The 27949-nt window shown below is 31.7% G+C and overlaps 1 long non-coding RNA gene and 1 other non-coding gene across 2 annotated transcripts; both read right to left on the bottom strand.

Moving 5' to 3' along the window:
* Positions 1 to 9901: 9901 nt before the first annotated feature.
* On the bottom strand, positions 9902 to 10979 carry LOC108488426 (uncharacterized). The gene is made up of 2 exons (XR_001871755.2): positions 10557 to 10979; positions 9902 to 10259 (listed from the first exon to the last, which is right to left on the bottom strand). It is a non-coding gene; the product is annotated as an uncharacterized LOC108488426 (long non-coding RNA).
* A 6792-nt stretch (positions 10980 to 17771) lies between these two features.
* LOC128282844 (small nucleolar RNA R71) lies at positions 17772 to 17878 on the bottom strand. Its single transcript, XR_008273197.1, has one exon. It is a non-coding gene; the product is annotated as a small nucleolar RNA R71 (small nucleolar RNA).
* Positions 17879 to 27949: the final 10071 nt, after the last annotated feature.

Genomic DNA, 27949 nt, shown 5'->3' with positions numbered 1-27949 from the left:
TTTATGGAGAATAGTTCTACTTCGGTAAGATCACGTCTAATATGTACCTGTTTGAAACTTATTAATTAAGAATGTTGTTTCTTTAAAGAAGAAAAAAAACATGGCCACAATTTCATTCTTGTTCTGATTGGTGGATCTTTCCATTTGAGGCAAAACACCAAACACCGTAGCTCCATGGGATCCTCAGTCACTGCTGTAAATCACTCGCAACATCAAGAAATTAATCATTTGATGATGATTGTGATCTCTCTGTTTTGCACAAATACAAAAATTTCATTTATTTAACCAAGTCAACAAAAGCAACCCTACCCCATTCATATAGTAGGCAGTGGGATAGTTATGATTATAGACCCATTTAACATTTCCAGCTGTGCATTTTGACCAAACAAAAATCTGGTGGGAAGCAGACACCAAAATCATCTGTTTCGCTATTGTTTTGCTTTTTTCGCTTCATGATGTCTCTCTCCTCCTTCACACCCTTTGATTTGAGTTCTGTAATTTTCAAGTCAAGACAGATTTTACTTATTGCGGCTGTTGGATTCACACTAATGCTTATGTTTTCTGGATTTTCTTTATAATTTTAAAAATATTTATGTTTGTTAGAGATATGTATATGAAAAAAGAAAACGTAAACATATCTATACCATATATAAAACACCAATTTCAAAACATTAAATAGTGAGCCACAGACATATATACCCTTAATAATTTATAAAATTAACTATTTAAATGGTAATTTCATTTTTTTAATGTTAAATTTTTGATAAGTAATAATATTTAAATGGTAATTTCATGTCTTTTACTATTAATTTTTGATAAGTAATAATAATATTTTTATTTTTTATTTCAACTATTAAATATTAATTTTAAAATTAAATTTTAAGTAATAATAAATTTACCTATTAAATATTAATTTAAATTGGATTTCACGTTTTGGCTACACAAGAGATGATATAATTGAATTTTAATAGGAGCTAACATGAATAGATCAAAGTTCAAAAATATAATAAATAAAATTTTAATTTCTTTTATGAGTTACAGATATAGTAATTCTCTAACTGGTTAGATGCTTTTTAATTTCATTAACAATTGAAAATCCTTAATTCAAGATTAATTTTTTTTATTTCAACGATTAAATATTAATTTTGAGTAATAATAATTTTACCAATTTCTTTTAATTTGTTTCAGATTTCCATATTTTTAATAATAAATTTCCATTTAATTGGATTTCAACATTTTCTGATAATAACCAATCACTCCACGTCTTTGCCTATAGAAGAAGAGGGCGTAGGAATTAACATGAGTAGATAAAATTCAATAGATAATAAATGAAACTTTTCTTTGCATAAACCATAGTGACATACTTGAAGTAAAATAAATTATCTAATTGAATATTTCTCAAGTAATTATAAAGGTTAAATCACTTTAGGAGTTACAAAACTGATTAAATGCTTTTTAATTTAATTAACAAATAATGTAGAGTGTATTTTGCATTTTTGAATATTTTAGGTTTTTATCGCAACTCATATTGCGACATAAAGTCTTCAATATTACAACACCAAAATCAGCCGACAATGTTACAACGAGAAACTTTCTGATGTTGCGATGACAGACGATGTCGTGACGATGCGAATGGGAACGTCGTGACGTAGCGACGTGTTTCTCACAAAAACTGAGTTTCTTCTCCTAGTTATACTCTACTATGTTTTCCAGTTGAACTCTAATTAATTTAGGGATATTTTAATCATATTAACCACGAATTTCAGCCCATAAAAAAAGGGCATTGTAACCCTAGAATTGATATATTCTTCACATTAATTTTAGAGAGTTTTGAGATAGCTTTAAGGGATTTTCATGTTTTAGCTAGGGAGCTTCGTATTCGAAGTTCAAGGTTTGTTTTTAGGTTATCTCCATCTTGTACTTTTTCAAATTATTTGCTCATTTAGTGAAGTCTTATTTGACTATAGTTTTTTATCCTCTTAACTGAGGGTTTTTCACGTAAATATTTGTGTCCAATTTTCTCTTTTCGTTCTTGTTCGTTTCTTATATGGGTCTATCCCAAAAAAAATCATGAACCCAAGTTATGGCCTATTAGCTTGATATTCATCTTTCCCAAAAATAGTTAGGGTTCAAATCATCATTGTAAAAAATTAAAAATCTTGAAGATGAAATCGATAATTTTATTTATTAGGATAAATTAATTGATTTTTTAATTTAATAGAAATAATACATTAATAATAAATTTAATAGAATAATACAACCAAAAAATTAATTGATTGTGACATCCCAAATTAAGGTCTAGTCAAAATAGTGGTTTTGAGACCACAAATTCGAGGTAGAAATAATGATTTTATGATTACGGTCCATGATATGTATGCATGCTTGTGTGAAAGTTTCATGAAGAAATTCTATGCATAAAATATCCAATTGAACTTTAGGGACCAAATTGAATAACATGCAAAACTTGTGTTCTAGAAGCTTTTAGCATGAAATTGCTTTATATTATAAGTTAGAAGGTCTTAATTAGCAATTGACCAATTTCTAAAATTTTGGACAAAAATGGGCATGCATAAGAAAAATTTGAAAGAAAGACCCTAAGGGCATTTTAGTCATTTGGTAATTAAAAGAATAAAAAGGGAAAATCAAAGCAAAAATATGCTCATCTTCTCTCCATGCTTGATCAAAATTCTCAAGACACCATAGCTAGGGTTTTGTTCAACTTTCAAGCTTGATTATAAGTGCTTCCAAGCTCCTTTTTTAATGTTCTTTACATTTTTGAAGTCCTCGTAGCTTGATTCACCTATTTCCACCCTTATTTTAAAGTAGGGTTTATGTATGAAAATTTACCCATGTGTGACATGCATGTATTTTGATGATTTATGGAGGAATATGAGAGTTTGGTGTGTGATAAACATCTTTTACTAGGTGATTTTTCATGAAAACCACTAAAAAGGACTAGATTGAAAAAGGTGTAAAATAAGTGATAAAAATCTATTTTTGATGAAAATAAGGGCTGTTATGAGTATAAGAAAAATTCGGATAGGCTTGGGTAACCAAGAAAATGCATACATTTCATTTTACGAGCCTAAGGACTAAATTATAAATAAGTGAAAAGTTAGGGGTAAAAAGGTAATTTTATCAAAGTATGAATTATGGATTGATTTGGACAATGTGATTATTAAACAAGTTAAATTTGGCATTATAGATCAAGAAAAACGAGATAGGGTCTTCATCGAGGAAAAAATAAAAATTTCAAAGAATAGGCTCGATTATCATCATTTTGTACCAAGGTAAGTTCATATGTAAATAATGTGGTGTTGTAGCATGTTTTTAATGTTTTAATATTATGTGATAAATGTTTTCTTATTGTTATGAGTTATATGCTTATTGGTTGTTATGAAAGCATAGATGATATTATGGCTATTACATACGACATCATGAGCAAGTACAACAAAGTATGCCATGTGCAAGTGAGGAAAATCCCATTTGAACAAATAGGCTAGGATACAAGTGACATGTCACTAGGAAATAAGAAATCTGAACTCATTGAGTTGGTCTGGGTTCGTGATATGTATGTGGCATCCGAGCTCGTTGAGTTGGTCCGAGTGCATAATAGATGCGATACATGTAATTGGGTTCCAGACAATGGTCTTGTGTGTCCTACCGGTGGCTAGGTAATCCTTGAGTGGGTCGGATACCTAACAGCTTATGTGAGTAGCCCGTGTAGTTACACCTTAACTGATAGCTTTTATGAGTAGGCCCGTGAGTAGCTCCATTGCAAGACATGTTATGAGGTAGCTTTGGCTACGTATGTATATGTGGCACTTATGTGTAAGTTATTCCGCGTATCCAATAGTATTCCGAGTGTTCAATGGATCATGCAATGGATAATGTGATGAAAGACCCGAGGAGGGCATGTTAAAGAAGGTATGTTTATGTGATATACTACGAGTGAGTATAGGTATGTACGCTAAACTCATAAGCAATGCCTTGATGAAGAATAATTTATGGTGAGAAAGTTTATGTATATGTATATATATATATGAACATATGATAAGTATGCAAAAAGGCTTGCATGATGAATAATCTTTATGGTTATGTTATTATGTCTTCGTACTATCATTGCCTATTATTTACATATGGACTTACTAAGCTTTAATGCTTACCCCCTTCCTTTTCCATCCTCTGTAGTTCTGCCAAGCTAGCTCGGGAATTGGAAGCAGTTAGAGTATTCGATCACACTATCAAAAGAACATTGGGTATAGTGAATTTGATAATTTGAATATGGCATGTATAGGGGACTTGGTTATTTTGTAATATGTGTCAGCTATTTTGGGCCAAATTGTGAAGGCCGATGATGTTGATGATTCATTTTGTAATAGCCATGTGAGATGGCTTATATTTGATTTCTGGGTTGTAAGCCTAATTGTTCATGTATGCATGTGTTAATGCCTTGATGATGTGCTATGTGGTTTGTTTGATGGATATATGATAAGGTATGAATTAAGTACATGAAAATAAGGAATGACTTAATGACTTAAGATGACTATAGTCATGAAGGTATAATTTGAAGTTACGGTAACAAAGTTGGTTATGCATGAAGTTGATGTGGAATGCTACCAAATGGTGTGACTAATTGAATGTGTAATAAGATGACATTATGAAGATGTGAAAGTGCCATGGTGTTGAATAATTAAGCGTCTAAATATGTCATGTTGCATGCTATGAAATATACTTGAGTGTATGAATGATTGATGGTGACAAATGGCTTGGAAAATAGCCTCTAAATTATCCACACGGGTATGTGTCTTAGCTGTGTGTGACACACGGTCTGCCCCATGGGCGTGTTGTTCGGTCATGTGTCCCTTGCACCTAAACTTTGCAAGTCAGTATGCCCAGTAGTAAACACACGGGCTAAGACACAAGTGTGTGTCTTGGCCGTGCGAGAGACACGGTCTACCCACATGGGCGTGTGCTCTGGCCGTGTGAAGTCTGTACCATTTTATTAAAAATTCATTTATTTTTAATTGACCACACGGTCTGGCCACTCGGGCGTGTGATACAATCGTGTGACCTTAAATTGGTGCTGATGTCACAGTCAAAGAGTTACACGGCTGGAGGACACGGGCATGTCGAGAGCCCACGGACGTGTCCTTAGTCTCACACGGGCGTGTGGCTCTGTATTAAAGAAATTTTCCCAAACTTTTCTAAAGTTCTCGGTTTAGTCCTTGACCACTCCCAATGTATGTTTTGGGCCTCGTAGGCTCGTATGAGGGACAATATACTTGTGTTTGAATGTTTTTGAATTGGTTAAAATTTTATGGCCCAATTTTTCATGTATGTGTATGCTTAAGTCTGGTAATGCCTCGTACCCTGTCCCGGCGTCGGACATGGGTAAGGGGTGTTACATTGATTTTTTTTAATAAAATAACTTATAGTTTGAATATTTAATTTTTAAAATTCTCACAGATATAATTACAATTTGAATAGTTAATTTTAAAAATTATTATAAGCCATTCATTATTTGTAATTTTTGAGTAGGTAAATATTTTTAAAAGAATTATCAAATTAGACTTTATATATAATTTCAAATTTTTGATATATTCTTTTAATTTTCTAAAGTTTCTTTTAATTTTTGATACATTTACAAAATTTCAAAATGTCGTTGTGGCGTGAGGAGTTCCTCATCGCAACGTGACCCCTTTTTTTGCCTTATTGTGATGACAGGGTTCCTTGTCATGTCAAGGCCAGAAACCTAGATCTTGTTGCGACAACCATCGCTTGACATCGTGACATGGACTCTGTTTTTGGAACAAAATAAGCCTTTTGTCAACCAACCAAACTTTATATTCATTTGGTGCATATTTGCACACTTGCACTTGCACACAAAATTAACCAAAAACTCATTCCAAAACATGCATTTAACCATTTACACATCACTCAATCCAATATGTCACAATTTGACATCAATTCCAACCAAACAACTTAATCTATTTCAACCTACATCACAAGCCTTTAGACCATTCAAACCAACCTTTAACAATGTCACATCAATGCTTATTTATGCTACCAAATTGCCACACAAAATATCAACAAGCTACCAAACAAACATTCTCACATTTGAGCATTAACTCATTCATGATTCAAACATTAATCAAATTCAAAACAATTATTCATCCAAACTAAACTCATGTAAATATAATACTTATGTATATGCCACATAACCGAGTTTAAAACAAGCAAAAGTATACCGAGTTGATAGTTGGATAGTGTGAGCTTCAAGGTGATCTGATCGACGAGTTCCGCAAACCAACAATCTACAGAAAAGGGAAAAAAAGCTAGGTAAGCATTTTGAACGCTTAGTAAGTTCATAGTTAATAAAACGAATAATGTTTCTTGATTTATAATCAAACATAACAATCCAATTAACTTGATACAATTTTCCTGACATAGCGTTTCACATCGATAAGGTGAGTCGCCACATAACCGAGTCATATAATAATTCAACATTAATATGCTATTCAATTTAGTACAATTCACATAGAATTCACAATTCAATTCCATTTGCGATATCAAAACATCAAATTTTCATATTGAACATCAAACATGTAACATTTCATTGTCATTTCTCTTTTGCGTTAATCATTTAGCTCGATAAACTCTAGTAAATAAACTCGGATGCACGAGTAACTATACCACACCAGAGAGCACCGTAGTTCTAAATAGAGAGCACTAAAATGCTAAACTCATACAAGCGCGCAAATAAGCCTATTGGCATTCGTATCTTAATTGTTTACTAAGTTCACATAGACATTAATATTGTATTCGTAACATTTAAATCACTGTAGTGTCATCATATACATATCATCTCATCATAAAACATTTCGTATCCATTTGGACACATATAGCACATATTATAATTTATTTACAATTTAGTCTATATCTCATCTTTTTGTACCAAATCGTAACCAATTCAAAATTACATTTACACACAAAAAAATTCATAAGTCAAACATATTTACTTTACTATTATATATAACTACACCATGTAAACTTACCTGGCAGAAACTGTAATAACAAGATGTCGGGGACTAATATGAATTTTTCCTTTTTCTCAATTATCTTCAGGTTGATTCAATTCTCGATCTATATGATAATTCATTTCAATTTATTAATTCTAAATGATTTATAAATTCTACTTTATGCATGTGGTAGTTCAATTTCATTTTTTGAATGTTCCTTAAAGTTTTGCATTTTGTTCAATTTAGTACCTAAAATCAAAATTGCTATAACTTTCAAATTTGAGCCTCGATTTCAAAATCGATTACAATTATATCCTTCTACAGCCCTCTAATATCTATAATTATAGAAATTTCACATCAATTTTGAATTCTTTACACTTTAGTCCATATGTTCAAAAACTAGCAATTAAAGTTTACAAACTAGTATTTTTTTCATTTCTAAGCTTAAAATCTAACAAATTAACACCAACTTCATCAAGCATTCATTAATGACAACTTTTAAAAACTTTAACAATTTTACAATTTGGTATAAGGGCTAGCTAAATCAAGCTCCCGGGACCTAAAAAATATAAAAATTACAAGAAAAAGACTTAAAAACTTACCAAATGGAAGGATCGAAAGTTGAGTCCATAAAAATAGCTTCCCTAGGATTTTTTTGAAGTTTCAATTGAAGGAGAAAACAAAATGGAAGATGACAACTTTTGATTTTAATTATATACGTTAATTAACTTCTAAATAATCCTAATTAGTTTACTTAATCTTTAATTAATTAATATCAAACTTACTTATCAAGTTTAATGGCTTACAACTAGCCTCCACTATTGTATAACATAATTGGATGAGTCCAATTGCTCAATTGGTCCTTTAATTAATTAAAATCCATGACAATTAATTTTTACCACTTTTACAATTTAGTCATTATGCCTTAATTAACTATTCAGTTAACAAAATTAATGGGCTAAACTTTAATTAAACTCTATACCAACCTTGTAAATATTAAATATTAATATTTATGGACTCGAACATTAGAAATGGTGTTATGAAACCACCATTTTCGATACCAGTAAAAAATAGGCTATTACAAGAGAGTTTCCTTAGCATTATGCATGGTGTTAGCAAAAAAGATGTTGCTAAGAGTAGAAACAACACAATCAAATTGGTGCTTGAGTTGGAGGGCACTTCTCCAAACACTAAGTGAGAAAACAGAAAACACAAAGGAAACAAGAAGATGATTATGTAATTCAGTTTCCACACGTCTGTGAAGCCTAGCTTAGTGAGAAATATACACTCTCTTCAACAAATACAGAGTGAACCTAGTGATCATTTCCCTCACCCTTGTACTTTGAAGATATAATACTTTCACCACTATGATCACCCATTGTGATCACAGCAAGTAAAAACCTCAACAACAAGTTTTACTATAAATATAACACTCTTACAATAAAACAAATTAAGTCCCTAACTCTTAGTACATTTTCATTGGCAAGTCTTTAAAAAATATAGACATTTGTTTTGAGACTTGCTTACAATAGAATATCTAAAAAAATTCTAATAAAACAATAATACCATAAAAGTAACATGATATAATAATAACATATGAGATAAATATAGACTTTTGCCAGCTCAATAGAAGAATCACGGTCCAATCTAAAGTCCATAATCTGAGGGATTGCCTTGGAGAGTTTCGATACAAATCAATTACCAATATTTGTATTCCAAAGCAAAAAGATCTTCCATAATGGGCTAGATATTCACCACATAACTAACATAGCCCAAATATATGTTTCCATAAATAACCAACATCTAAATATGGAAACCATCTCCAAATTGCTAGTTTCATATTTTTCAACAATTTTCGCTTTTGGCCATTTGTTGAAAAAAACTCGTAAGGCAAGAAGCAAGAATCATCAGTCTACATAAGCTTTCCCTTGGTACATACACATTAACTTAATCTAACTTTAACTTAGAAATTAATTAAACAATCAATCATCAATGTTAGGATGAGTTTGCATCAATAACTAACTAACAGTAATTATAACTAAACAAGTTGAGAAAACAATGAATTAATGAAACTAAGCCATATCATAGCAGTAGTAAGATAATGTAGCAACAAAAACAACTTGCAATTATCTAAAAACTATAAACAAAAAGTTTTAAAAAAATCCAGAATAACTCCCCCTCAGTAATACAATTTCCTTACTTAGTTGCAATGAAGATGCTAGGGTTAGATTTAATCTCTACTGACAGAAGGATTACTATGACTATGAATAGGCTTTCTATGGTGGATATTCTTAAAAAGATGCTTTTGATCTTTCACAAAATCTTCATTGGCAAATTCCCACCTTTTAGGATTAATCTTACGGAATCCCTACATCAAAATTACATGCAAATATACTCAGATCATGTCTAGATACTGCAATCCTTATGCATCAAACCAAGCAAACTAGGGCTAAAAGAAATCTTTGCATTATTGTTTTAAACACATATGACAAATAAAGTTTACTGCTTCTTTGTGGGAAATGCAAAGCAAAGAAAATTAAAAATATGAAAAAAATCATCTAGAAGAACTTTAAATGCTTGAGACTTAGGATACTCATGGAATTGCTTGAATTTTCCTTATCAATGATAATAGAAGGCTTCTATTAACCTTAAAGTTTTGTGCTAGGTTTCAGCCAAGATTGATAGTCTTAGTCTATTTAAAATCAAACTTGTTTAACCAAAACAAAACTGTCAATTGCAAAAGAAAAGCCGGAACGAAATATAAATAAAACACTATATAAAATCTACAAGTTCCCATAAAATTCAATGAAATCCTAAAGTAAATAAATAAAGAAATGCTATAAAAAGAAATAGAAAAGAAAACCCACATAGGTACTAAGTTGCCTTATGAAGTTGGAGAAATTATTATTAGTGTAATGGGCCAATTTAGCCCGGACCCGTATAAACACAAAACCAAAGAATAATAATAAACAAAAATATATTAACAGTCCATCAGTCCAAGTTACATAACCCAATTTTAAACCCAAATTTACAATGCCCAGGACCCAATATCAATTACTAGCCCGATAGGCCCAGTATTCTAAGAAAGGGAACCCTAACAGCCCTGGCTCACACTGCAACAGCAACCAGACAGTGCCTCTGTACGATGCCAGCGCCTCAGCCCCAACGCCGCTCGTGCCTCCACGTCGATAGCCCCGTACGCCCCCCTCACGCCTAGTGCCAGCACACGCCCCGTACCTGCGAAAGAAAACAAGAGAACAACAGCCAATAAGAGAACAAAAATGTTTTTTGTTGTTTTGTTATTCGGCTATAAAGCCTTTCATTTTTTCACTTGTATTTTTTTCTTTTTTATGCGAGCATTAGCAAAAAGAAATACGAAGGCATATTGTATACAGAGAATAGAAAGCAATCGAAAAATGGAGAAGGTGATTTCCCTTCCTTTTTGAACTCTCTGTTCTTCATTTATTTCAGTGGTTTTTCTTCATCCTTCTATACTCAAAAAAGGGAAAAATGAAAAAGAAAACGAAACCTTACCTCGCGAAAGTGCCAGGGGTTCCATCGACTTCGTTGAAATCGGGGTAGAAGGGATCCTACGACCGAAATGACCGTCCTTTGAAGCCCGAGGCTGTTCGTCTCTGCCGATAGACACAGATCGGCGCTAAAGGGGAAGTGCTAGGGCCAGGCGAGGGGGAAGCAAAATGGGGGCTAGGGTTTTGGAAATGGCTGAATAGCCAAATTCGGGGTCTTTTAAAGGTCTGAATACGGTGCCGTTTCGAGTCCGTAACCAATGGCACTGAAACGGTGTCGTACCAACCATCCCGATCCGGTGTTCTGCCCCGATGACCCGCGTGTTTTTGCGGTGAGGGATTATTTACAATATGAGTCCCTCCCCTTTCGCGCCGTGTGCAAATCGGCTAATATTCGCATTTTCCTTTTCTTTTAAATTTTCCCTGTAATTTGTATGCGTTTTGGACATTGGTCCGCGCTTAAATACTGTGTTTTAGGGGACTGGAATATTTCTAGTTTAGGTCCTTCGACATTTACGCGCATCGCATACTACCCCTTTCGATATCATTTTTGGTTTTCAAATTATCCTTTTTGTTTCAGTTTAGTTTTAATTCAATCCTTTAAATTCACAGTTTCTTTTATTTACTCGTTTGTACATTTCTTCATTGCCTCGACATTTACTTCTTTATTATTGTATTTATTATATATAATACTATTGTCATGTTTTATATATTTTGTGCAAATGTTTTTTACATTATCACATATATATGTATATGTATATATATATTTTATAATAAATTAACTTCATTCCATGTACATATATCTACATATGTAATTATATATATATATCCATTTACTCGTTTTCTTTTAAATTGGTTCGTTTTAAAACGCTTTTTATACATGTATATATATTATGATAAAGTCAATGTATTTTCATGCATGTCATGGTTTTTGACTCTACCCATATATTTTAGCATATGTTTTAACATCTTAGCATGTTTCGTATATATATGTTTTTGCATAAAATTTAAATTATTTTTACACTTACTTATATGAGTACACACTTTATTTTATATATATTTCTAATCTATACATTTTACACATACATTTTTAACCTATACGTATTATCATTTTCTATACTAATTTACATGTACTTACTTTTAAATTTATGTATATATATATTAATACATTCATTACTTTAATGGATTTTTCTATTTTAAAACCCTTTTGACTTTGTGATTTATCAAGTGTTTTCAATATACATATATGAAATTATTTTTGAAACTACATCTTTTTATTTTTAAAAATCATTATTTTGAGTTTTCTCGATATTATATTTATGTTTTTATATGGCCTCTTGTTTAAATATGCTTAATAAAAGGGTGCGTGTATAATTTTATATTATCAATATGTATATATATGTGTGTATATCTTATTATTAATCTCATGTTTTTTACAATAAACTTATATGTACATTTTTATAAATCTATTTTGGGCCTCATGTTTTTGTCATGTATTTTTTGTATCATATATTTTTGTACTATCATATATTTTGTTAACTTTTAAATAAATTCATGTTTAAAACATTTTACATGCAATTTGATTCAAATTTTTATTATATAATATCTGTTCCAAAAATCATATAGCTATCTATAGCTTTCATGCAAATATGTCAACTTATGTATGGGTCCATTTATTCGTTATTATTTTAAAATCATTTTATAATGCATTGGTTTCTAATTGCTATATTATTTTTATATCTTGTATTGGTTATTCTATATCATATGTTGTATATTATTGTGGCATATTATCGTATGTATTGTTTTGCTTGAATGGTTGTTATATTATCATCTTTGTCATTGTATTATTATCCTCCATGCGCTTTTGTAATCGGGTTGCATTTTTAGGTTAGCTACTTAATTTTTAGTTCATTAATCGATTGTATTTCATGTGCACGTTTATCCCATTCATCGTTTTTACTCGACTTTTGAAATGTGGTTTTATAAAACCCAATTTTTATGATTAATTTCGTCTTACTTCAAATCGAATTAATACGTCTTAAGCTAGCTTTATAATCATTCGTTCAAAAATTCTTCAAAACGAAGACGAGATTCGATGTTTGACAATTCGCGGAATCGTGCCCTAACGTGTTGGTTTGCAATTTCGCGTTTGCTCAAAATAATCGAGTATCCCTTCAAAATTTCCTTTCATATCTTCTAAAATTAATTTAAAACGAAGGCAATATTTGGCGTTTGACAATTAGAGAATCATGCCCTATCGTGCTGGGTTGTGATTTCTCGTTTGCTCAAAATGATCGAACATTCTTTATATTCTCACTCATGTTTATAAAAAATTACTTAAAAACGAAGACGATGTTCAATATTTGGCGATTTGAGAATCGTGCCCTATCGTGCTGGGTTGCGCTTTTTCATTGGTTCGAAACAATTGAACATCCCTTTGGAATTTCACTCACATTTCCTAAAATCTTTCAAAATGAAAGCGATGTTCGATGTTTGGCGATTTGAGAATCGAGCCCTATCATGTTGGGTTGCGTTTTTTTATTTGTCCAAAATAATCGAATATCTCCTCGGAATTTCACACGTATCTTATAAGGAAAGGCAATGGTCAATGTTTGGAAATTCGAGGAATCGTGCCCTACTGTGCTGGGTTTCGGTTTTTCGTTGGACTAAATAGTTGAGCATCCTTTTGTGATTTTCGAATCATAAATTTTCGGACATCGAAACAAGAAGATTTTTGGTAATCAACTCGGGTTACTCAAAAAAAAGAACCACATTTCAGAAACATTTTTGATTTTAGACATAAGGACAATATTTAATCGATTTGGTACCAATTTTAGGCGTAGTGAGGGTGCTAATCCTTCCTCATACGTAACCGACTCCCGAACCCGTTTTCTCATACTTTCGTAGACCAGAATTGTTGTTTTAGTAAACCAAGAATGTTTTATTAAAATAACCAAATTCTTAGGTGATCCAATCACACCGAAACAAAAAGATTGGTGGCGACTCATGTATTTGTTTTTCAAAAGTCGATTCCTCCTTTTTTCATTAAATCCGAAATTTTTAAATAAAAGGGGTGGTTTCGACAATTAGCTTAATCACTTCTTTTTCTTTTAATAAAGCATCTAAGTATCTCTATATTTATATATTTAAAAAGAACCATACCCTCACCACATTTAAAAAAGCTACATAAATAAACGCTTCTCACTTACTCTTACTTTTTTTAATACTTGAGCCTAAATTGGTTCAACAAGTGAATAACTCTTAATCATCAAGCTAAACATAAGACTTAAAAAAAAATGTACTTAAATGGGTTGGACCTTAATGTTAAGCGAATCCATTTAAGTGCAATTTTTTTTTTGAATTTAGAATCCAACTCATTTTATATTAGTATTCAATTAATAAAAAAATATTTTTTAAAATTAATTATAATATTTTAAGTAATTCTCATAAAGTTTTGGGTAAACTATACAAATGGTCACTCAACTGTACTCACGTTTTTGGTCAACCAACTTAAATTTTTTTTAATTTAGACACTAAACTTTGTATTCTTTCCTATTTTGGTTAACCACTCTTAAATTGATAACATAAATAATGAAGTGACCTTTTTCTAAATGGTAAAATAACACATTTAGTCCTCAATACTTGCATATTCTATCAATTTGATCCTAATTCTAAATGATTTAATAAATTTAACATTTAATATTTAAAAATTCTATCAATTTGATTCTCAAACTTCCTAACCAAAGCTTTCAGCTTTTAAAATAGAGGCATTCCACATCAATAAATTTGTAAAACCCCAAAAGAAAAAAAAACTTCTCCAATTGTGCAAATATAACATGTAATAAATTACACGTGTAAATATATTATTGCTTAGAAACCAAACAATTAGATCACCATTGAACTTCCAAGTCCAAAGAACCAAGCTTAAGAAATAAAAAATCTAGCAGTAGGTACTAATTAATTCAATAAAAATCCAGAATAATTAGCATCAAATTTGCAGTTCTTTTTTATGGATGATTTAGCAAACAAAATAAAATAAATTAACAGCAAAAAATTCTATTTTTTTTTTTCCAACTGCAAAGAACCTATCTTTGAGCTAAGGATTAAATTGGGTAACCATTAAATACAAGAAAAAGCAGAAATTTAAATGACGCAGAAACTAAAATCCTCATATAGTTCAATTCTCAAGAAACCTCGTAAAGTCTTTATATTTGCACAATTGGAGAAATTTTTTTTTTGAGTTTTGGAATGTCTCTATTGCCAAAGCTTTTTGAATGCTTTGGTTAGGAAGTGTGTGGATTAAATTGATAGAATTTATAAATGTGAAGGGTTAAATTATTGAATTATTTAGAATGAGGATCAATTTGATAGAATATGTAAGTATTGATGACTAAATATGTTATTATACCAATTAGAAAAATGTCATTTCATTATTTACGTTATCAATTTAATGGTGGGTAAACAAAATATGAATGAATATAAAGTTTAGTGCTTCAATTGAAAAATTTTAAATTTGGGTGACCAAAACAGAAACGTGACAATATTTGAATGACCATTTGTATAACTTATCTTAAAATTTTATGTTAATATTTTTATTTATAAAATAATATGTCAATATTTGGAAATCAATAAAGAAAAATTTTTGTCCTTTAACATCTCTCTATGGTGACAACTTAGAGTTTGGTTTGTTAATGCTGGACTGCCATCAACTAAAGTCTCAGTTTCGACAATTATCTTTCCATCAGATTCATGGAAAAGTTAATAGAGTAGCTCATGCCATAGTTAGGATAGCTTTATTCCATGCTTATTATATTACTAGTGATGCATTTCTTGATTGTATTGTCGATACTTTGGTGTTGGATGGCCATAAAAATAATTAGATTTGGGGATAGGTGTATGACGTAAGCCTCTTGACTTGAAGTTTAATGTGTGCTATTTTTTTTTTTTTTTGGTTATGTTTGTTTTTCGATTTTGAAGTTTATTAATATCACTTGATTTTCCTAAAAAAAATAAAGAAAAAAAACCTAGAACTTATCACTTACTAAAAATCAATCTAGTAAAAGTCAAAAATTTTTTTTTTTAAAAATTTGGTAGAATAATAAATTTGGTTTCTAATGTTTACACTATTTTTACTTGGTTCTAATTTTTTTTTCAAATTATTTTGGTTTTCAATTTTTAAATCAATGTTTTAAGAACTAGATCGGTGGTGGAATCGATCAGGTCATCCATTCCTGATTTAATAAGTTCAACCATCAGTTGATAAATGCTAAAAGTAACATGTTTTAATCTCATTCTTAATACATTTTTAGGTGATTATTCGATGTTAGTGGTGAATTTTATGCTCATAATCCTTTAAATTCATGTTCTTATACTTAGGAGAGCATTTGGGAACAAAATGAGCGAAAATCAAAAAACTGGAGCAAGGTATAGGGCCACACAGACTGACCCTTCCATACAACCTGTACACATGGTCGTGTGAGCCACATAGGCTGCCACACAGCCATGTGGCAGGCCATGTCAATTTTATAAATTTGGACCCCAAACTGCAGGAAAACATGAATTTTAGGGTTTTCGAGCATTCTAAGATGTATATATGACAAAAATATGAAGATATGAGTGAGCCGTCAGAGAATATTCAAGAAAACTACTCGAAAAACACCATTGAAACGAATTCTAAAGTAGATTCCTATCAAGATTGAATACTCTCAATTGATTTCTTAGGAAGTCATCATGAGTTTCTTTATTTCTTATGGTTACACTGTATTTTGGTTGTTTTTATTTACTAGCATGAACTAATTTTATAAATACCTAAGAAGATGAATCTTATGATGGATTATGTTGTTTGATTTTTATTTTACACAATAAAGTCTTAGATCTTATTCTCAATTATTTGTGCTTAATTCTTGGTTTAATATTTCTAGACTATTTATCAATGTTTGATGTGCTTAAATTAAAACAGGAATAGACCCTGTTTAAGAGTAAATTTAGCGTAATTGAGTGGAGTTGCATGCAATCCTAGAAATAGGACGAAATAAATCTAACGGATTAAAGTCATATCTAATAGGGGAATCCATAGGTCGAGTTAATGCGATAATAAGGGTTTTAATTAGAAAGAAATTTCAATTAATTAACTTAGAGTCAGATGCTATTATTCTTGAAGAGAGATATTAGAATAATTTAGGGATTTCTGCGGATCAAGATACCAAGTGAAAAAATTGTGTAATTTAGATTGATAAGGACAGATGAAATCTAGGTGAATTTTTTCTTGAGTATTGTCTCATTTCTTGGTTATTTACTCGATTATTTTCCTAATTTATTTTTTGTCATGTTCTTTAGTTAATTTAATTAGTTAATTTTAGTTTTTAATCAATTACTCCAATTATTCGATTAAATAATAGAAAGACAGTAATTACTAGTACTTTTAGTTCTCATGGGATCAATATATTTGCTCACTGTAACTATACTATTAATTGATAGGTGCACTTGCCTTAGTCGGATTTTAAGTTGATTTACGACTGCATCAAGTTGTTGGTGCCATTTTCGGGGATTAAAAATTAGGAAAACTTTATTTCTATTAATTTAGCCATTTTTATTTTTGTTTGTAATTTAATTTTTACATTCTAATTTTTCATTTGTTTGATTCTGACAAGTTCTTTTGGTTTATGACTAGAGAAAACCCGTCGGAACCATTAATTTTTAACAGTGAAATTGAAAAGATTACTCCCAAAAATCAGAGAGAAGTTAAAGAAGCAAAGCAAGGTCAACAAGTTTTATTATACAATCAAGAGGAAAAGGATATTACTATGGAGATGAATGATAATCAAAATAATCAGCAGCATCTTGCACCTTCTACTCCTCGCACTATGTTTGATTATGCTAACCTTATTTTGATTGGGGTTGAATCGAGTATCTCAGAATGACTACTGTTGTAAACAATTTTATGCTGAAACTGAACACAATTTAGATCGTACAACAATATGTTCAGTTTGATGGGTTGTAAGATGAAGATTCAAATACTCATTTGGCTAACTTTGTAGAGATTTACGACACTTTGAAGATCAATGGCATTTCTGATGATGCCATATGCTTATTGTTGTTCCCGTTCTCTTTGAGGAGTAAGGAAAATAAGTGGTTGAATTCACTTCCACAAGGCTTTATCACAATTTGGGATTAGATGATTGATAAGTTTTTGTTGAAGTACTTCTCAATGACTAAAATAGCTAAGTTGATGAACGACATCTCTTCATTTTCTCAAATTGATTTGGAAACATTATATGATGCATGAGAGAGATTTAAGGAGCTTTTGAGAAGGTTCATTCACCATGGGTTACCTTTGTGGTTACAATGTAATAGCCCAAATTTCAGCAATGTAAGAAATAGTGGTTCAAGACCACCAAATTTGGAAAATGAACTCGTAAATTATATTATTTAATATTTACGAGCCAAATGTAGCTTTTAAAAAGATTTTTGAAATAGTAAACTGTGTTTTATAAAGATTTATTTGGTTAAGAAATTGAGAAAAAAAGGTATTCAGATCTTGGTGTTATAAATCGAGCCATAAATATTTTTATGAATATTTACAGAGTGTCAGTAAGGTAGTATTAAAATTTCGTCAGAAAATTTTAATGTTTCGGTAGAAAAAAAGATAAAAAGGACTAAATTGAAAAGGTGCAAAACTTGCTAAAGTGATTAAATAGCTTAACCATTAAATAAGGGAGGACTAAAAGGGAAAATGGACCATTCTAAAATGGCTTAGGCGGCATAGCATGAAAAAAATCAAAGATTTTTATGTGAAAAGGACAAAATTGGAATTTTAACAAAAGTTACATGGCCAAAGTTGATTTTAAGGATTTCTAGGCCATTTCTTCTTCAACTTTCTATCAAAAACAACCATGAAAGAGGGTTTTGAGCTGGTATTTCATATTTTAGCTTCAAGTAAGTTCAACTCTTGCTTTTTCCTTGAAATTTTTATATTTTTAGACTTTTACAATTAGGTCCAACTTAGTATTCTATTAGTTTTTGATTTTGTTGAAAATTTTGGAAGTTACCATTGATAATTTCATATGATTTTTTTTATTTGATGATGAAATTGAGATGATAATGGATGTTTAAAGGTGTTTTATTAAAGAATTTTGGATGAAAACATGTTTTAGGGGTTAAATTGAAAAGTGTTGAATCTATGGTATATTCTGAAATTTCATGGAATTCATGGGCTGTGATTGGTATGCATGAGAATAGTTAGGCTTGGAATAAGGATTAAATTGCAAGAATTTCATTTTCCGAGCCTAGGGACGAAATCTTCATGTATTAAAAGTTTAGGGGAAAATGATAATCAATATTTTGCACTAAAATAGTTTTGGACTGCAGCAGTAATCTAAATTGAAAAATCACAAAAAATTGTGGGAATCAAATTAGAGGATGAATATAATATGGTATTAAATCTGATTGAGTCTAGTTTCTCATAGAAGAAACGGTATAAGTAATGAAATTGTAAATCATGAGATATAATAAATTTTGTAAGACAAGGTCAGAATGATTTCGGGTTCCCCTATTCTGAATTTAGAAAATCATCAAAAATTGGAGAAAAATAATTAGGGACTTAAATTTATATGTTTAAAGAGAAATAAACGTGAATATCATCCAAATTCTGTGTTAAGAGATAATTAATTTTTAGTAAGCAAAGGTCAAAGCTCTCAAACAGCAGAACAAGGATAAATTTGAAGATTTTACTGTACTAATTAGATAAACCATAAATTATGGAATTTTTATGGTAGAAGGATATATGAATCTAGTTTCAAAAAAATCAAGCGGATCTTAATTTGGAGTTCTTTAGCTCAAGATAAAAATAATTTAGTGACTATGACACGGATGGACAACTTTGAATACACATATAAGTAAACAGTGAAATTATAGATAATGTTACTTATAAGCGTGATATATATACATTAAGGATGTGAAATGGAGAGGAGGAGGAGGAAAATATATGAATGACTTGTGTATAAATTGATCACATGCCCGATTATAATCGATAAACGTTGAATTAGAAATGATATAATGTTTTATTTCATATGTTCGTTATTAAATTGAATACACATATAAGTAAATAGTGAAATTATAGATAATGTTACTTATAAGCATGATATATATACATTAAGGATGTGAAATAGAGAGGAGGAGGAGGAAAATATATGAATGACTTGTGTATAAGTTGATCACATGCCCGATTATAATCGATAAACGTTGAATTAGAAATGATATAATGTTTTATTTCATATGTTCGTTATTAAATTGTAAATATTGTAAAAGTATGAAAAGTGAATTAAATGTTCAAATTGAGTAGAATGCAGGGTTGAGTACTTTCATTCAGTTGCAAAAGATGAATTGACGGAAAAGACCATGGTTGAACCATGGCAATATGTGATATGTGAATATGTGATTCCGTATAAGACCATAGTTGGGCTATGGCATCTGTATGTGATTATGTGATTCCGTGTAAGACCATAGCTGGACTATGGCATCGGTATGTGATATGTGATTACGTGTACGACCATAGCTGTGCTATGACATTGATATGTGAATATGTGTAAGACCATAGCTGGGCTATGACATCATTATGTGAAGATGTGTAAGACCATAGTTGGACTATGGCATCGAGGAAACAAAGTACTCAATTCCATAAGACGTTCACTAATTTGACAAAGTTTGGTAAGTGTTACATCGAACTATATGATATAAGGAAATACAAGTTAATGAGACATGAGTATAGAACTTGGTTGATGAATGAATTCATTTGTGATTATATATTTGTACATCTTAAGTGTATTGTCCGTATGAATTGGTATTTCAAATGATGTAATGAATAAAGTTTCAACATGGAATAATCTGAACATGAGACAGATAGTTATGAAATTGAACTCGAAATTCATGAAAATGATGGTTGTTGATATATGGAGACATGAGACTATGATATATGAACATGGAATATGTTTGATAAATAAGTTCATTCATAATTATGGTCATGTGTATTGTTTGCATAAAGATGATATTTCAAATACTTTGATGAGTAAAGTTAATATATAAAATAGTATGAAATCAAGACGAGTTGTTATGAAAATGTATTTAAAATACAGAGATATAGTTGTTATATGTTATATAATCACATAATGTGAAATTGTCTATATATATAAGAAATTTAATGAGAATTGAGCCCAATAGAGGGACATTATAAATACGTTCGAAATAGAATAGTAAAATGACTCGGTTTAATGAAAAATGATTCTGTAAACTCCGGTAATGCCTCGTACCTTAGTCTAGCAATGGATACGGGCAGGGGGTGTTACACATTTTAATTTTTATTGTTTTTATTCCGGTTATATACATATTAAGTTTTAATGAAATTTTACTTTCTGGATTTTGAATGATTAAATGTTTCAATTCAACGTGACAACTTGCTTGGTAAAAAATTTTTTTACTTATGATCACTCCGATGGTCAATGTGACATCCGGGGTTCGGTCTAAACTTCTAGGTCGGGTTTAGGGTGTTACATACAAGTTTAAACCTTTTACAATGGTTTGAATCCTTCAACTAGACAACTAATTGATGCAACAGCTAGCAGAACATTGAATAGTAAGACATCTGAGGCACCTCAAGAGTTTATTGAGTAGATGACACTAAATAACTGTCAGAGGCAAGTCATGAGAATGAAACCGATTAAAGCAATCAATGTTTTTAATATAGGTGCAGTTTTTATGTTAGCAAATCAAGTTGAAGTTCTTGGTAAGAAAATTGATGGTTTGAAATTTTCTAAGCAGTTAAATCTGGTAGTGTAATGTGATGCGAATGGAGTAGTGATGATTAATTTAGAATGTTTACCCTTTGGTTCTAGCATGGAGCATGAGCAAGTCAATTTTATGGGTAAGAATTCTAGATCTCAAAATAACCCATATAGTAATAACTATAATACATGTTGGAGGAATCATCCAAATTTCTTTTAGGGGGGTCAAGGAAATCAAAGGTCACAACCCGCTCCGGGTTTTTAGCAACCTTATCAGTAAGAAAAGAAACTAAACCTTGAGGATATGTTAGCTAAATTTATTTTGGTGTCTGAAATTCGATTTCAAAACACTGAGACAACTCTAAAAAATCAACAAGCATCGATTTTAAGAGCTTGAAAATTAGATTGGACAGCTTGCTAAACTGGTTTCGGAAAAACAATAAGGTAGTTTGCTTAGTAACACTGAAACTAACCTAAAGGAGAAAGTCCACGCAATTACTGTTCAAAGTATGGAAGGGTTAGTCAAGCCTGAAATGATGGGGTTGAGGAAAGCAATAAAAAGCATAATCCGAAGGCTAGAGAATACAAACCATGAATTCTATATCCGGCAATATTGAAGCAAAACTGCATAAAAAAAACAATATGGTAAATTTCTTAAGCCTTTAAAAAAATTGCATAATAACTTACCTTTTTTTGAAACTCTTTCGCAAATGCTCAAATATGCAAAAATTTTAAAGCAGTTTTTAACAAATAAAAGGAATTTAGATGACTTGTCGACTGTGGAGCTTAATAAGGTTTACTCGGCCATTCTCCAAAACAAACTACCCAACAAGCTTAAAGATCTAGGAATTTTTACTATTCCTTGTCTTATTGGTAGTTTAAATGTTGAAAAAGCTTTGTTTAATTTAGGGGCTAGTATAAATGTTATGCCTTATAAAATGTTCAAACAAGTTGGTCTTGGGGAACCAAAACCCACTAAAATGAATATTCAATTAGCTAAAGATCAATTAAGTATCCTAGGGGTATTATTAAAGATGTACTTGTTAAAGTTGATAAATATATACTCCCTGTTGATTTTTTTATATTGGACATGAATTATGATATTGAGGTACCCATGATTTTAGGTCGACCCTTTTTAGCCACTGCTAGAACTGTTATTGATGTGGGTAATGGTGAACTTGTGCTGAGTGTAGGTGACGAAAATGTTACTCTTTAAGCATGTGATTTTATTAGAGTTCCTAGGAAGTGAGATGATACTCGTTATTTTGTTAATATTAGTAATCATGTGGTTCAATATTCTTTGCAGGAATTTACTAATTAATATGTGTTCAAACAGTATCCATCTCAAGGTGATAAAAATTGAGGGACGAGTGGGGAGCGAATGGTGCACCTCGATGAACTAGATGAATGGCGAACCAAAGCTAATGAGAAATCAAGAAAGCACAAGGAAGTAACAAAGAAATGTCATGATGTTCATGAAAAGAGGACAAACCAATTCAAAGTTAGGGATAAATTGCTGCTAGACAAGTCCGATCCACAAATATTTCCTTTAGAGCTTAAGTCAAGAGGGTCAAACCCACTTGTGGTACAAAATGTATTTCTATATGGAACCATTGAGGTAACACACCCTGATTACGGTATATTACTGTAAACAATCTTCGTCTCAAACTTTATTTTGGTGGTAATACTAACAACGAGATAGAGGAGTTTCGGCTCCAAGATTCGCCTTAACCGTTAGCTTAAAAAGGGAAGTTAAGCTTAGACTCTAAATAAGCATTTTTCAAGAGGCAACTTGATTGTTTTTATTTTACTTATTTATTCATTTTAATTTCATGTTATTTAAAAAAATTTAAAAAATTTATAAAAATTTAAAAAAGGGTCCATACAGCCTGGAAACATGGTTGTATGCATACTGGAGCTAATTTTTTTAATTTTAATTTAACCCACACGGACACAGAAAGTTACATGGGCTGGAGACATGGCCATTTGTGATACACGGCCTGTCACACGGTCGTGTGGTAGGGTGTGTAAGAAGCAAATGATCATCGCACATAGCTTGACACACGGCTGTCTGTGACACACAACCTGGACACACGAGCATGTCTTAGGCTGCATGGATAGTAGGCATATTTTTATTTTCTTTTCGAAACATCACATGGGCTAAGATGAACTACATGGCCTGGCGACAAGGTAGTGTGTGGCACACGGCCTAGACACACGGGCATGTTTTAAGCTATGTGAGTCATTGAACTTATTTATTTAATTTTTGAATTGCCACATGGGCCAAGAGTAAGTACATAGCTAATGGACAAGGTCGTATGGCCCAACACGGGACTTTAACATGACTATGTTCCCCTTTAAAATCAGAAACCCTAATTTTTTATTCCTTCATATTCCTTAATTGGCCGTCGTTCCTCATAATCGCCTAACCCTAGCTGCCGACAAGTACTTATTGTCATCGTTCTCCTTATTCCCATTTTTCCCTCCTCTAACTATTTTCCTGACCTCCCTCTACTCCTTTTTCTTCTCGTCCAAACTACCCCCAATCTCCCTTATCTTATTTCCCCATCGTAGATCAGCTATCATTCCCTAAGCCTCCAACCTAGATGGAACTTTTAGCCCAAACGACCCATTTTTCTCTCGTTTCCTCATCCTTATCGCACACGCGGTTCATGCCATTTCCTCCACCGTCCATTTCTTTTCCCTCCATTCGGCCACCATCTCCTCACGCAAGTACTAGCCACAACCCCAACCGTCGTTTGCTTGTCGACTATGAACCCCCCATCTCCGCCTACGTCGACCGCACCTATGCCACCGTCTACCCCAACCACCATTCAGTCATTTCCATTTCTTTTTCTTATTATTTTATTATATATTTATTATATTTAATTGGTTTATTATTTTTATTTATTATTATATTAGTATTAGATTTAGTTATTATTTTTATTATTATTATCTTACAAGATAGTAGTAATTATATTGCTATGCTTGTCATTATTCTACATGCTTGGATTATTATAGTTTAGACTTTTATTAATTTATTTATTATTGCTTTCATATTAATTAAAGTTGTGTTAGTGAATCGGTTATTGTTGTGAGATGCATCGCAATTGGTTTATTATGTTTGTATTTTTCTTATTGCATATGCTTTATTGATCTGCTTTGATGCTAAAATAGTTGTTTTGTATCTATTCTTTCAAGTACATTATGACGAATACTAGAGGAAAACCTGAGGTCACGTCCCCGCTTCTAAAAAGCAGAAGACACTAGGGTTGACCTCGTCCTTGGCTTCTCCTCTAGTTGCAAGACATTCATGTCTCCAATCATTCTCGGGTCCATGTAAGGACCAACATCAATATTTACGGGAGTGACCCTTTGTTTAGGACATTGTATAGACTGGGAGGCATTACAGGCGATACACTTAGCTGATAGAGTGTGAGCACTGATTGATTCAACTTTATAAGATTGATTTTTCACCATCATCGAGCCTACCTAGTCAGAAATCACACTAGTGTTCTGTTTGACTTTCTCTGTACAACATGTTATGTTGTAGTAGGATAAGCCGCGCACTGTTTCCTTCAGACTCGGTGGTATGACGCGTTATCTAAGTGTTTCAGGGTTCGGAGTTTCCCTTGAACTCTATTCTGAGGAGTTCATGAATACCTAGGATTTTTCGACATTATCTCAGCACATCTATTCTTACCCTCTCTCTATTGGACTGATATTGTTGTGACTACAACACCGTACAACCCAAGTTAGTTGAAGGCAACTTCTCTACCTTCGGCACTGCGCTATATTCATGCCATTCTGGTGCACACATTAATCGAACGAAGGGAGAGTATCGGGGTGGTTGGTACATATGACGCATATTTCCTTTAGAGCATGGCGATGTGACGCCTCATCGACGTTGCATATTTTCTAGCCCTATCTTTTCGCCACTAGTCTGACCGAAGCAGGAAGGGTCCTATCTGTTTGAGCCCTTACGTGACTCGACTAGCGTGACATTTTCGACTATTGGATACTCCAGAGCACAGGTGTCCTCATTTACATTAGTTGGTCAGATGATCCCACAGGGATTATCTATTATGAGTCATATGAGGATGATCGAGCGCTAGCTTAGAGTGGGTCCTCATCGATACACTTTGTCTCATTTGGATCATTAAAATAAGCATGAGGAGTTTTCGGATGATGATCCTCCTAGCTATGTGGACGCACCTCGTTCCCCTCTGCCTCCTAGTCACTGTACGGCTACTCCCGTTGTTACACTTGAAGATCTCTCTGAGCTATTTGATCGCTTTGATCAATTCGATAGCATTGAGACGTATTTGCATTAGATTTACCAACATCTCCATATCTCTCATCCTGATCATGCGTCTCGCAATCCAAGCACCTCGCACGATGCTGATCACTGACTTGATTTCATTTTCTGCTTTATTTATTTTTATCTTCGGTTGTACTTTTATTTTTAGTTGTTTTTATTTTATTTGTCAGACTACTTTGCTTTATTTTATCTTTATTTTGAACTTTATCTTTTATTGTTTTATTAATTGTTTTTTATTTTGTAATTTATTTATCTTATTTATTTTTGTTTATTCTCTTATTAGTTTGTTTGGAAAAATGTACTTCATTTAGAATCGTCTGCAATTTGGTTTTCACTATTCTGGCGAATTCATCCATATTCAAGGTAGTTTCAGTTCTCTCCCTCCCTTATGATATTATGCTTATTCTGTTTATATCTGTTTATACATTGTCTTCAATGTACATATTAAGTTTGGGGAAGTTGTTTATATTTTTATGCAATAAAATCCCTAAATTTTTGTTTGTTTTTAAGTAATGTTCTCACATCTACCATTGAGGTTAATTTTTAATTTAGAGTTTGTATTGATTTTGTTTTGGAATAAATTTTGAATTGTGTGATTTATACTTTAAGACACGAGAGAGTCAAGCATGATAAGTTATTTTTTAGAAATTATTATTTTAGGTTGTCTCCCTGAATTGAAATATTATTTTAAAATTTTAAATTCGCAAGTTTGACATTGAAACCATTTTTTTTTTGAGTTTTTGAGCCTATAAAGCATATATTTATTTGAACTCATTTTATTTTTGGTTGTGAGATATCGACTTGATTTGTTATTCTAGAATTGCTTCGATTATACATGTCAAGACCACATTATTGATTTGATATATTGATATGATAGAGGCACTTAGGATTTAACCCACCTAACCTTTAATAAGCTTACCTGTTGTATTACCCCTTAGTAAACCCTGTTGATCCTAGCACATTTTTTTATTCTAACCTGTCAGTGTTAACCATTACAACCTTGTGAAGAACTCTTGATTGGTGTGCCATCTTATTCAATAGTGGTGGAAATTTGATTTTCAAGCAAACCTATGGTAATGAAATTTCTCATTTGACTATTGAGTGCATATTAATTGAACCTTAAACACTTTGAGTGAATCTTTAGCGAGGATGTTATTTCTTATTGAGTTTGAATTTCAAGTAATTTTTTAGATAGGGGAGATGCCTAATGTTTTTAAACCTTAAAATTCTCTATTTCAATTGCTTGTGTTGTTCAGTTTCATTTTAGTTTAAATTTTCAATGCATGATTATCTGTAAATTATCCTGAGACATTATCGATGATAATAATAAATTAAGAGAAGTTAACTTTATTGTAGGTTGAGGATTTTACTTGAGGACAAGAAAAAGCTTAAGTGTGGGGATATTTGATAAGTGCTAAAAGTAACATGTTTTAATCTCATTCTTAATGCATTTTTTGGTAATTATTCGATGTTAATTGTGAATTTTATACTCCTAATCCTTTAAATTCATGTTTTTATACTTAGGTGAGCACTTAGGAGCAAAAAGAGTGAAAAACAAATGAAAATCGAAAAATTAGAGCAAGGTACAGGGGCTACACAGGTTGACCCTTTCCATATAGCCTGTCCACTTGGCCGTGTGAGCCATATAGGTTGCCACATGGCCATGTGCCAAGCCGTGTCAATTTTGCGAATTCGGATACTGAACTGTTGAAAAATGTGATTTTTAGGTTTTTCGGGCATTCTAAGACATATATATGACAAAAATATGAAGATATGAGTGAGCCATCATAGAATATTCAAGAAAACAACTCGAAAAACACCACTAAAATGGATTTTAAAGTAGATTTCTGTCAAGATTGAAGACTCCCAATCAGTGGCGAATACAGGGGGGCTGGTAGTGGCTCTGGCCCCCCCTAAATTGGAAAATTTATGTTTAGGCCCTTGAATTTTTCTTAAAATTTTAAATTAGTAAAGGTAAAATTGTACTTTGCCCCCCCCCAAATTATAAAAATTCTATTTAATCCTTTAAAAATTATAAATATATAGACTATAAAAAATTAAAATTTCATTCAGCCCTCCTAAAAATTTTTTCTGGCTTCGCCCCTGCTCCCAATTGATTTCTTAGAAAGCCATTATGAGTTTCTTTATTTCTTATGGTTATATTGTATTTTGGATGTTTTTATTTGCTAGCATGAACTAATTTTATAAATACTTAGAGAGATGAACCCTATGATGGATTCTATCATTTGATTTTTATTTTACGCAATAAAGACTTAGAGTTTGTTCTCAATTATGTGTGTTTAA

This window comes from Gossypium arboreum, chromosome 10 (assembly GCF_025698485.1).
Source record: "Gossypium arboreum isolate Shixiya-1 chromosome 10, ASM2569848v2, whole genome shotgun sequence".
Classification (NCBI taxonomy): Eukaryota; Viridiplantae; Streptophyta; class Magnoliopsida; order Malvales; family Malvaceae; genus Gossypium; species Gossypium arboreum.
Note: the sequence above shows the minus strand (reverse complement) of the source record. Positions and strands in the feature narration are given on the sequence as shown.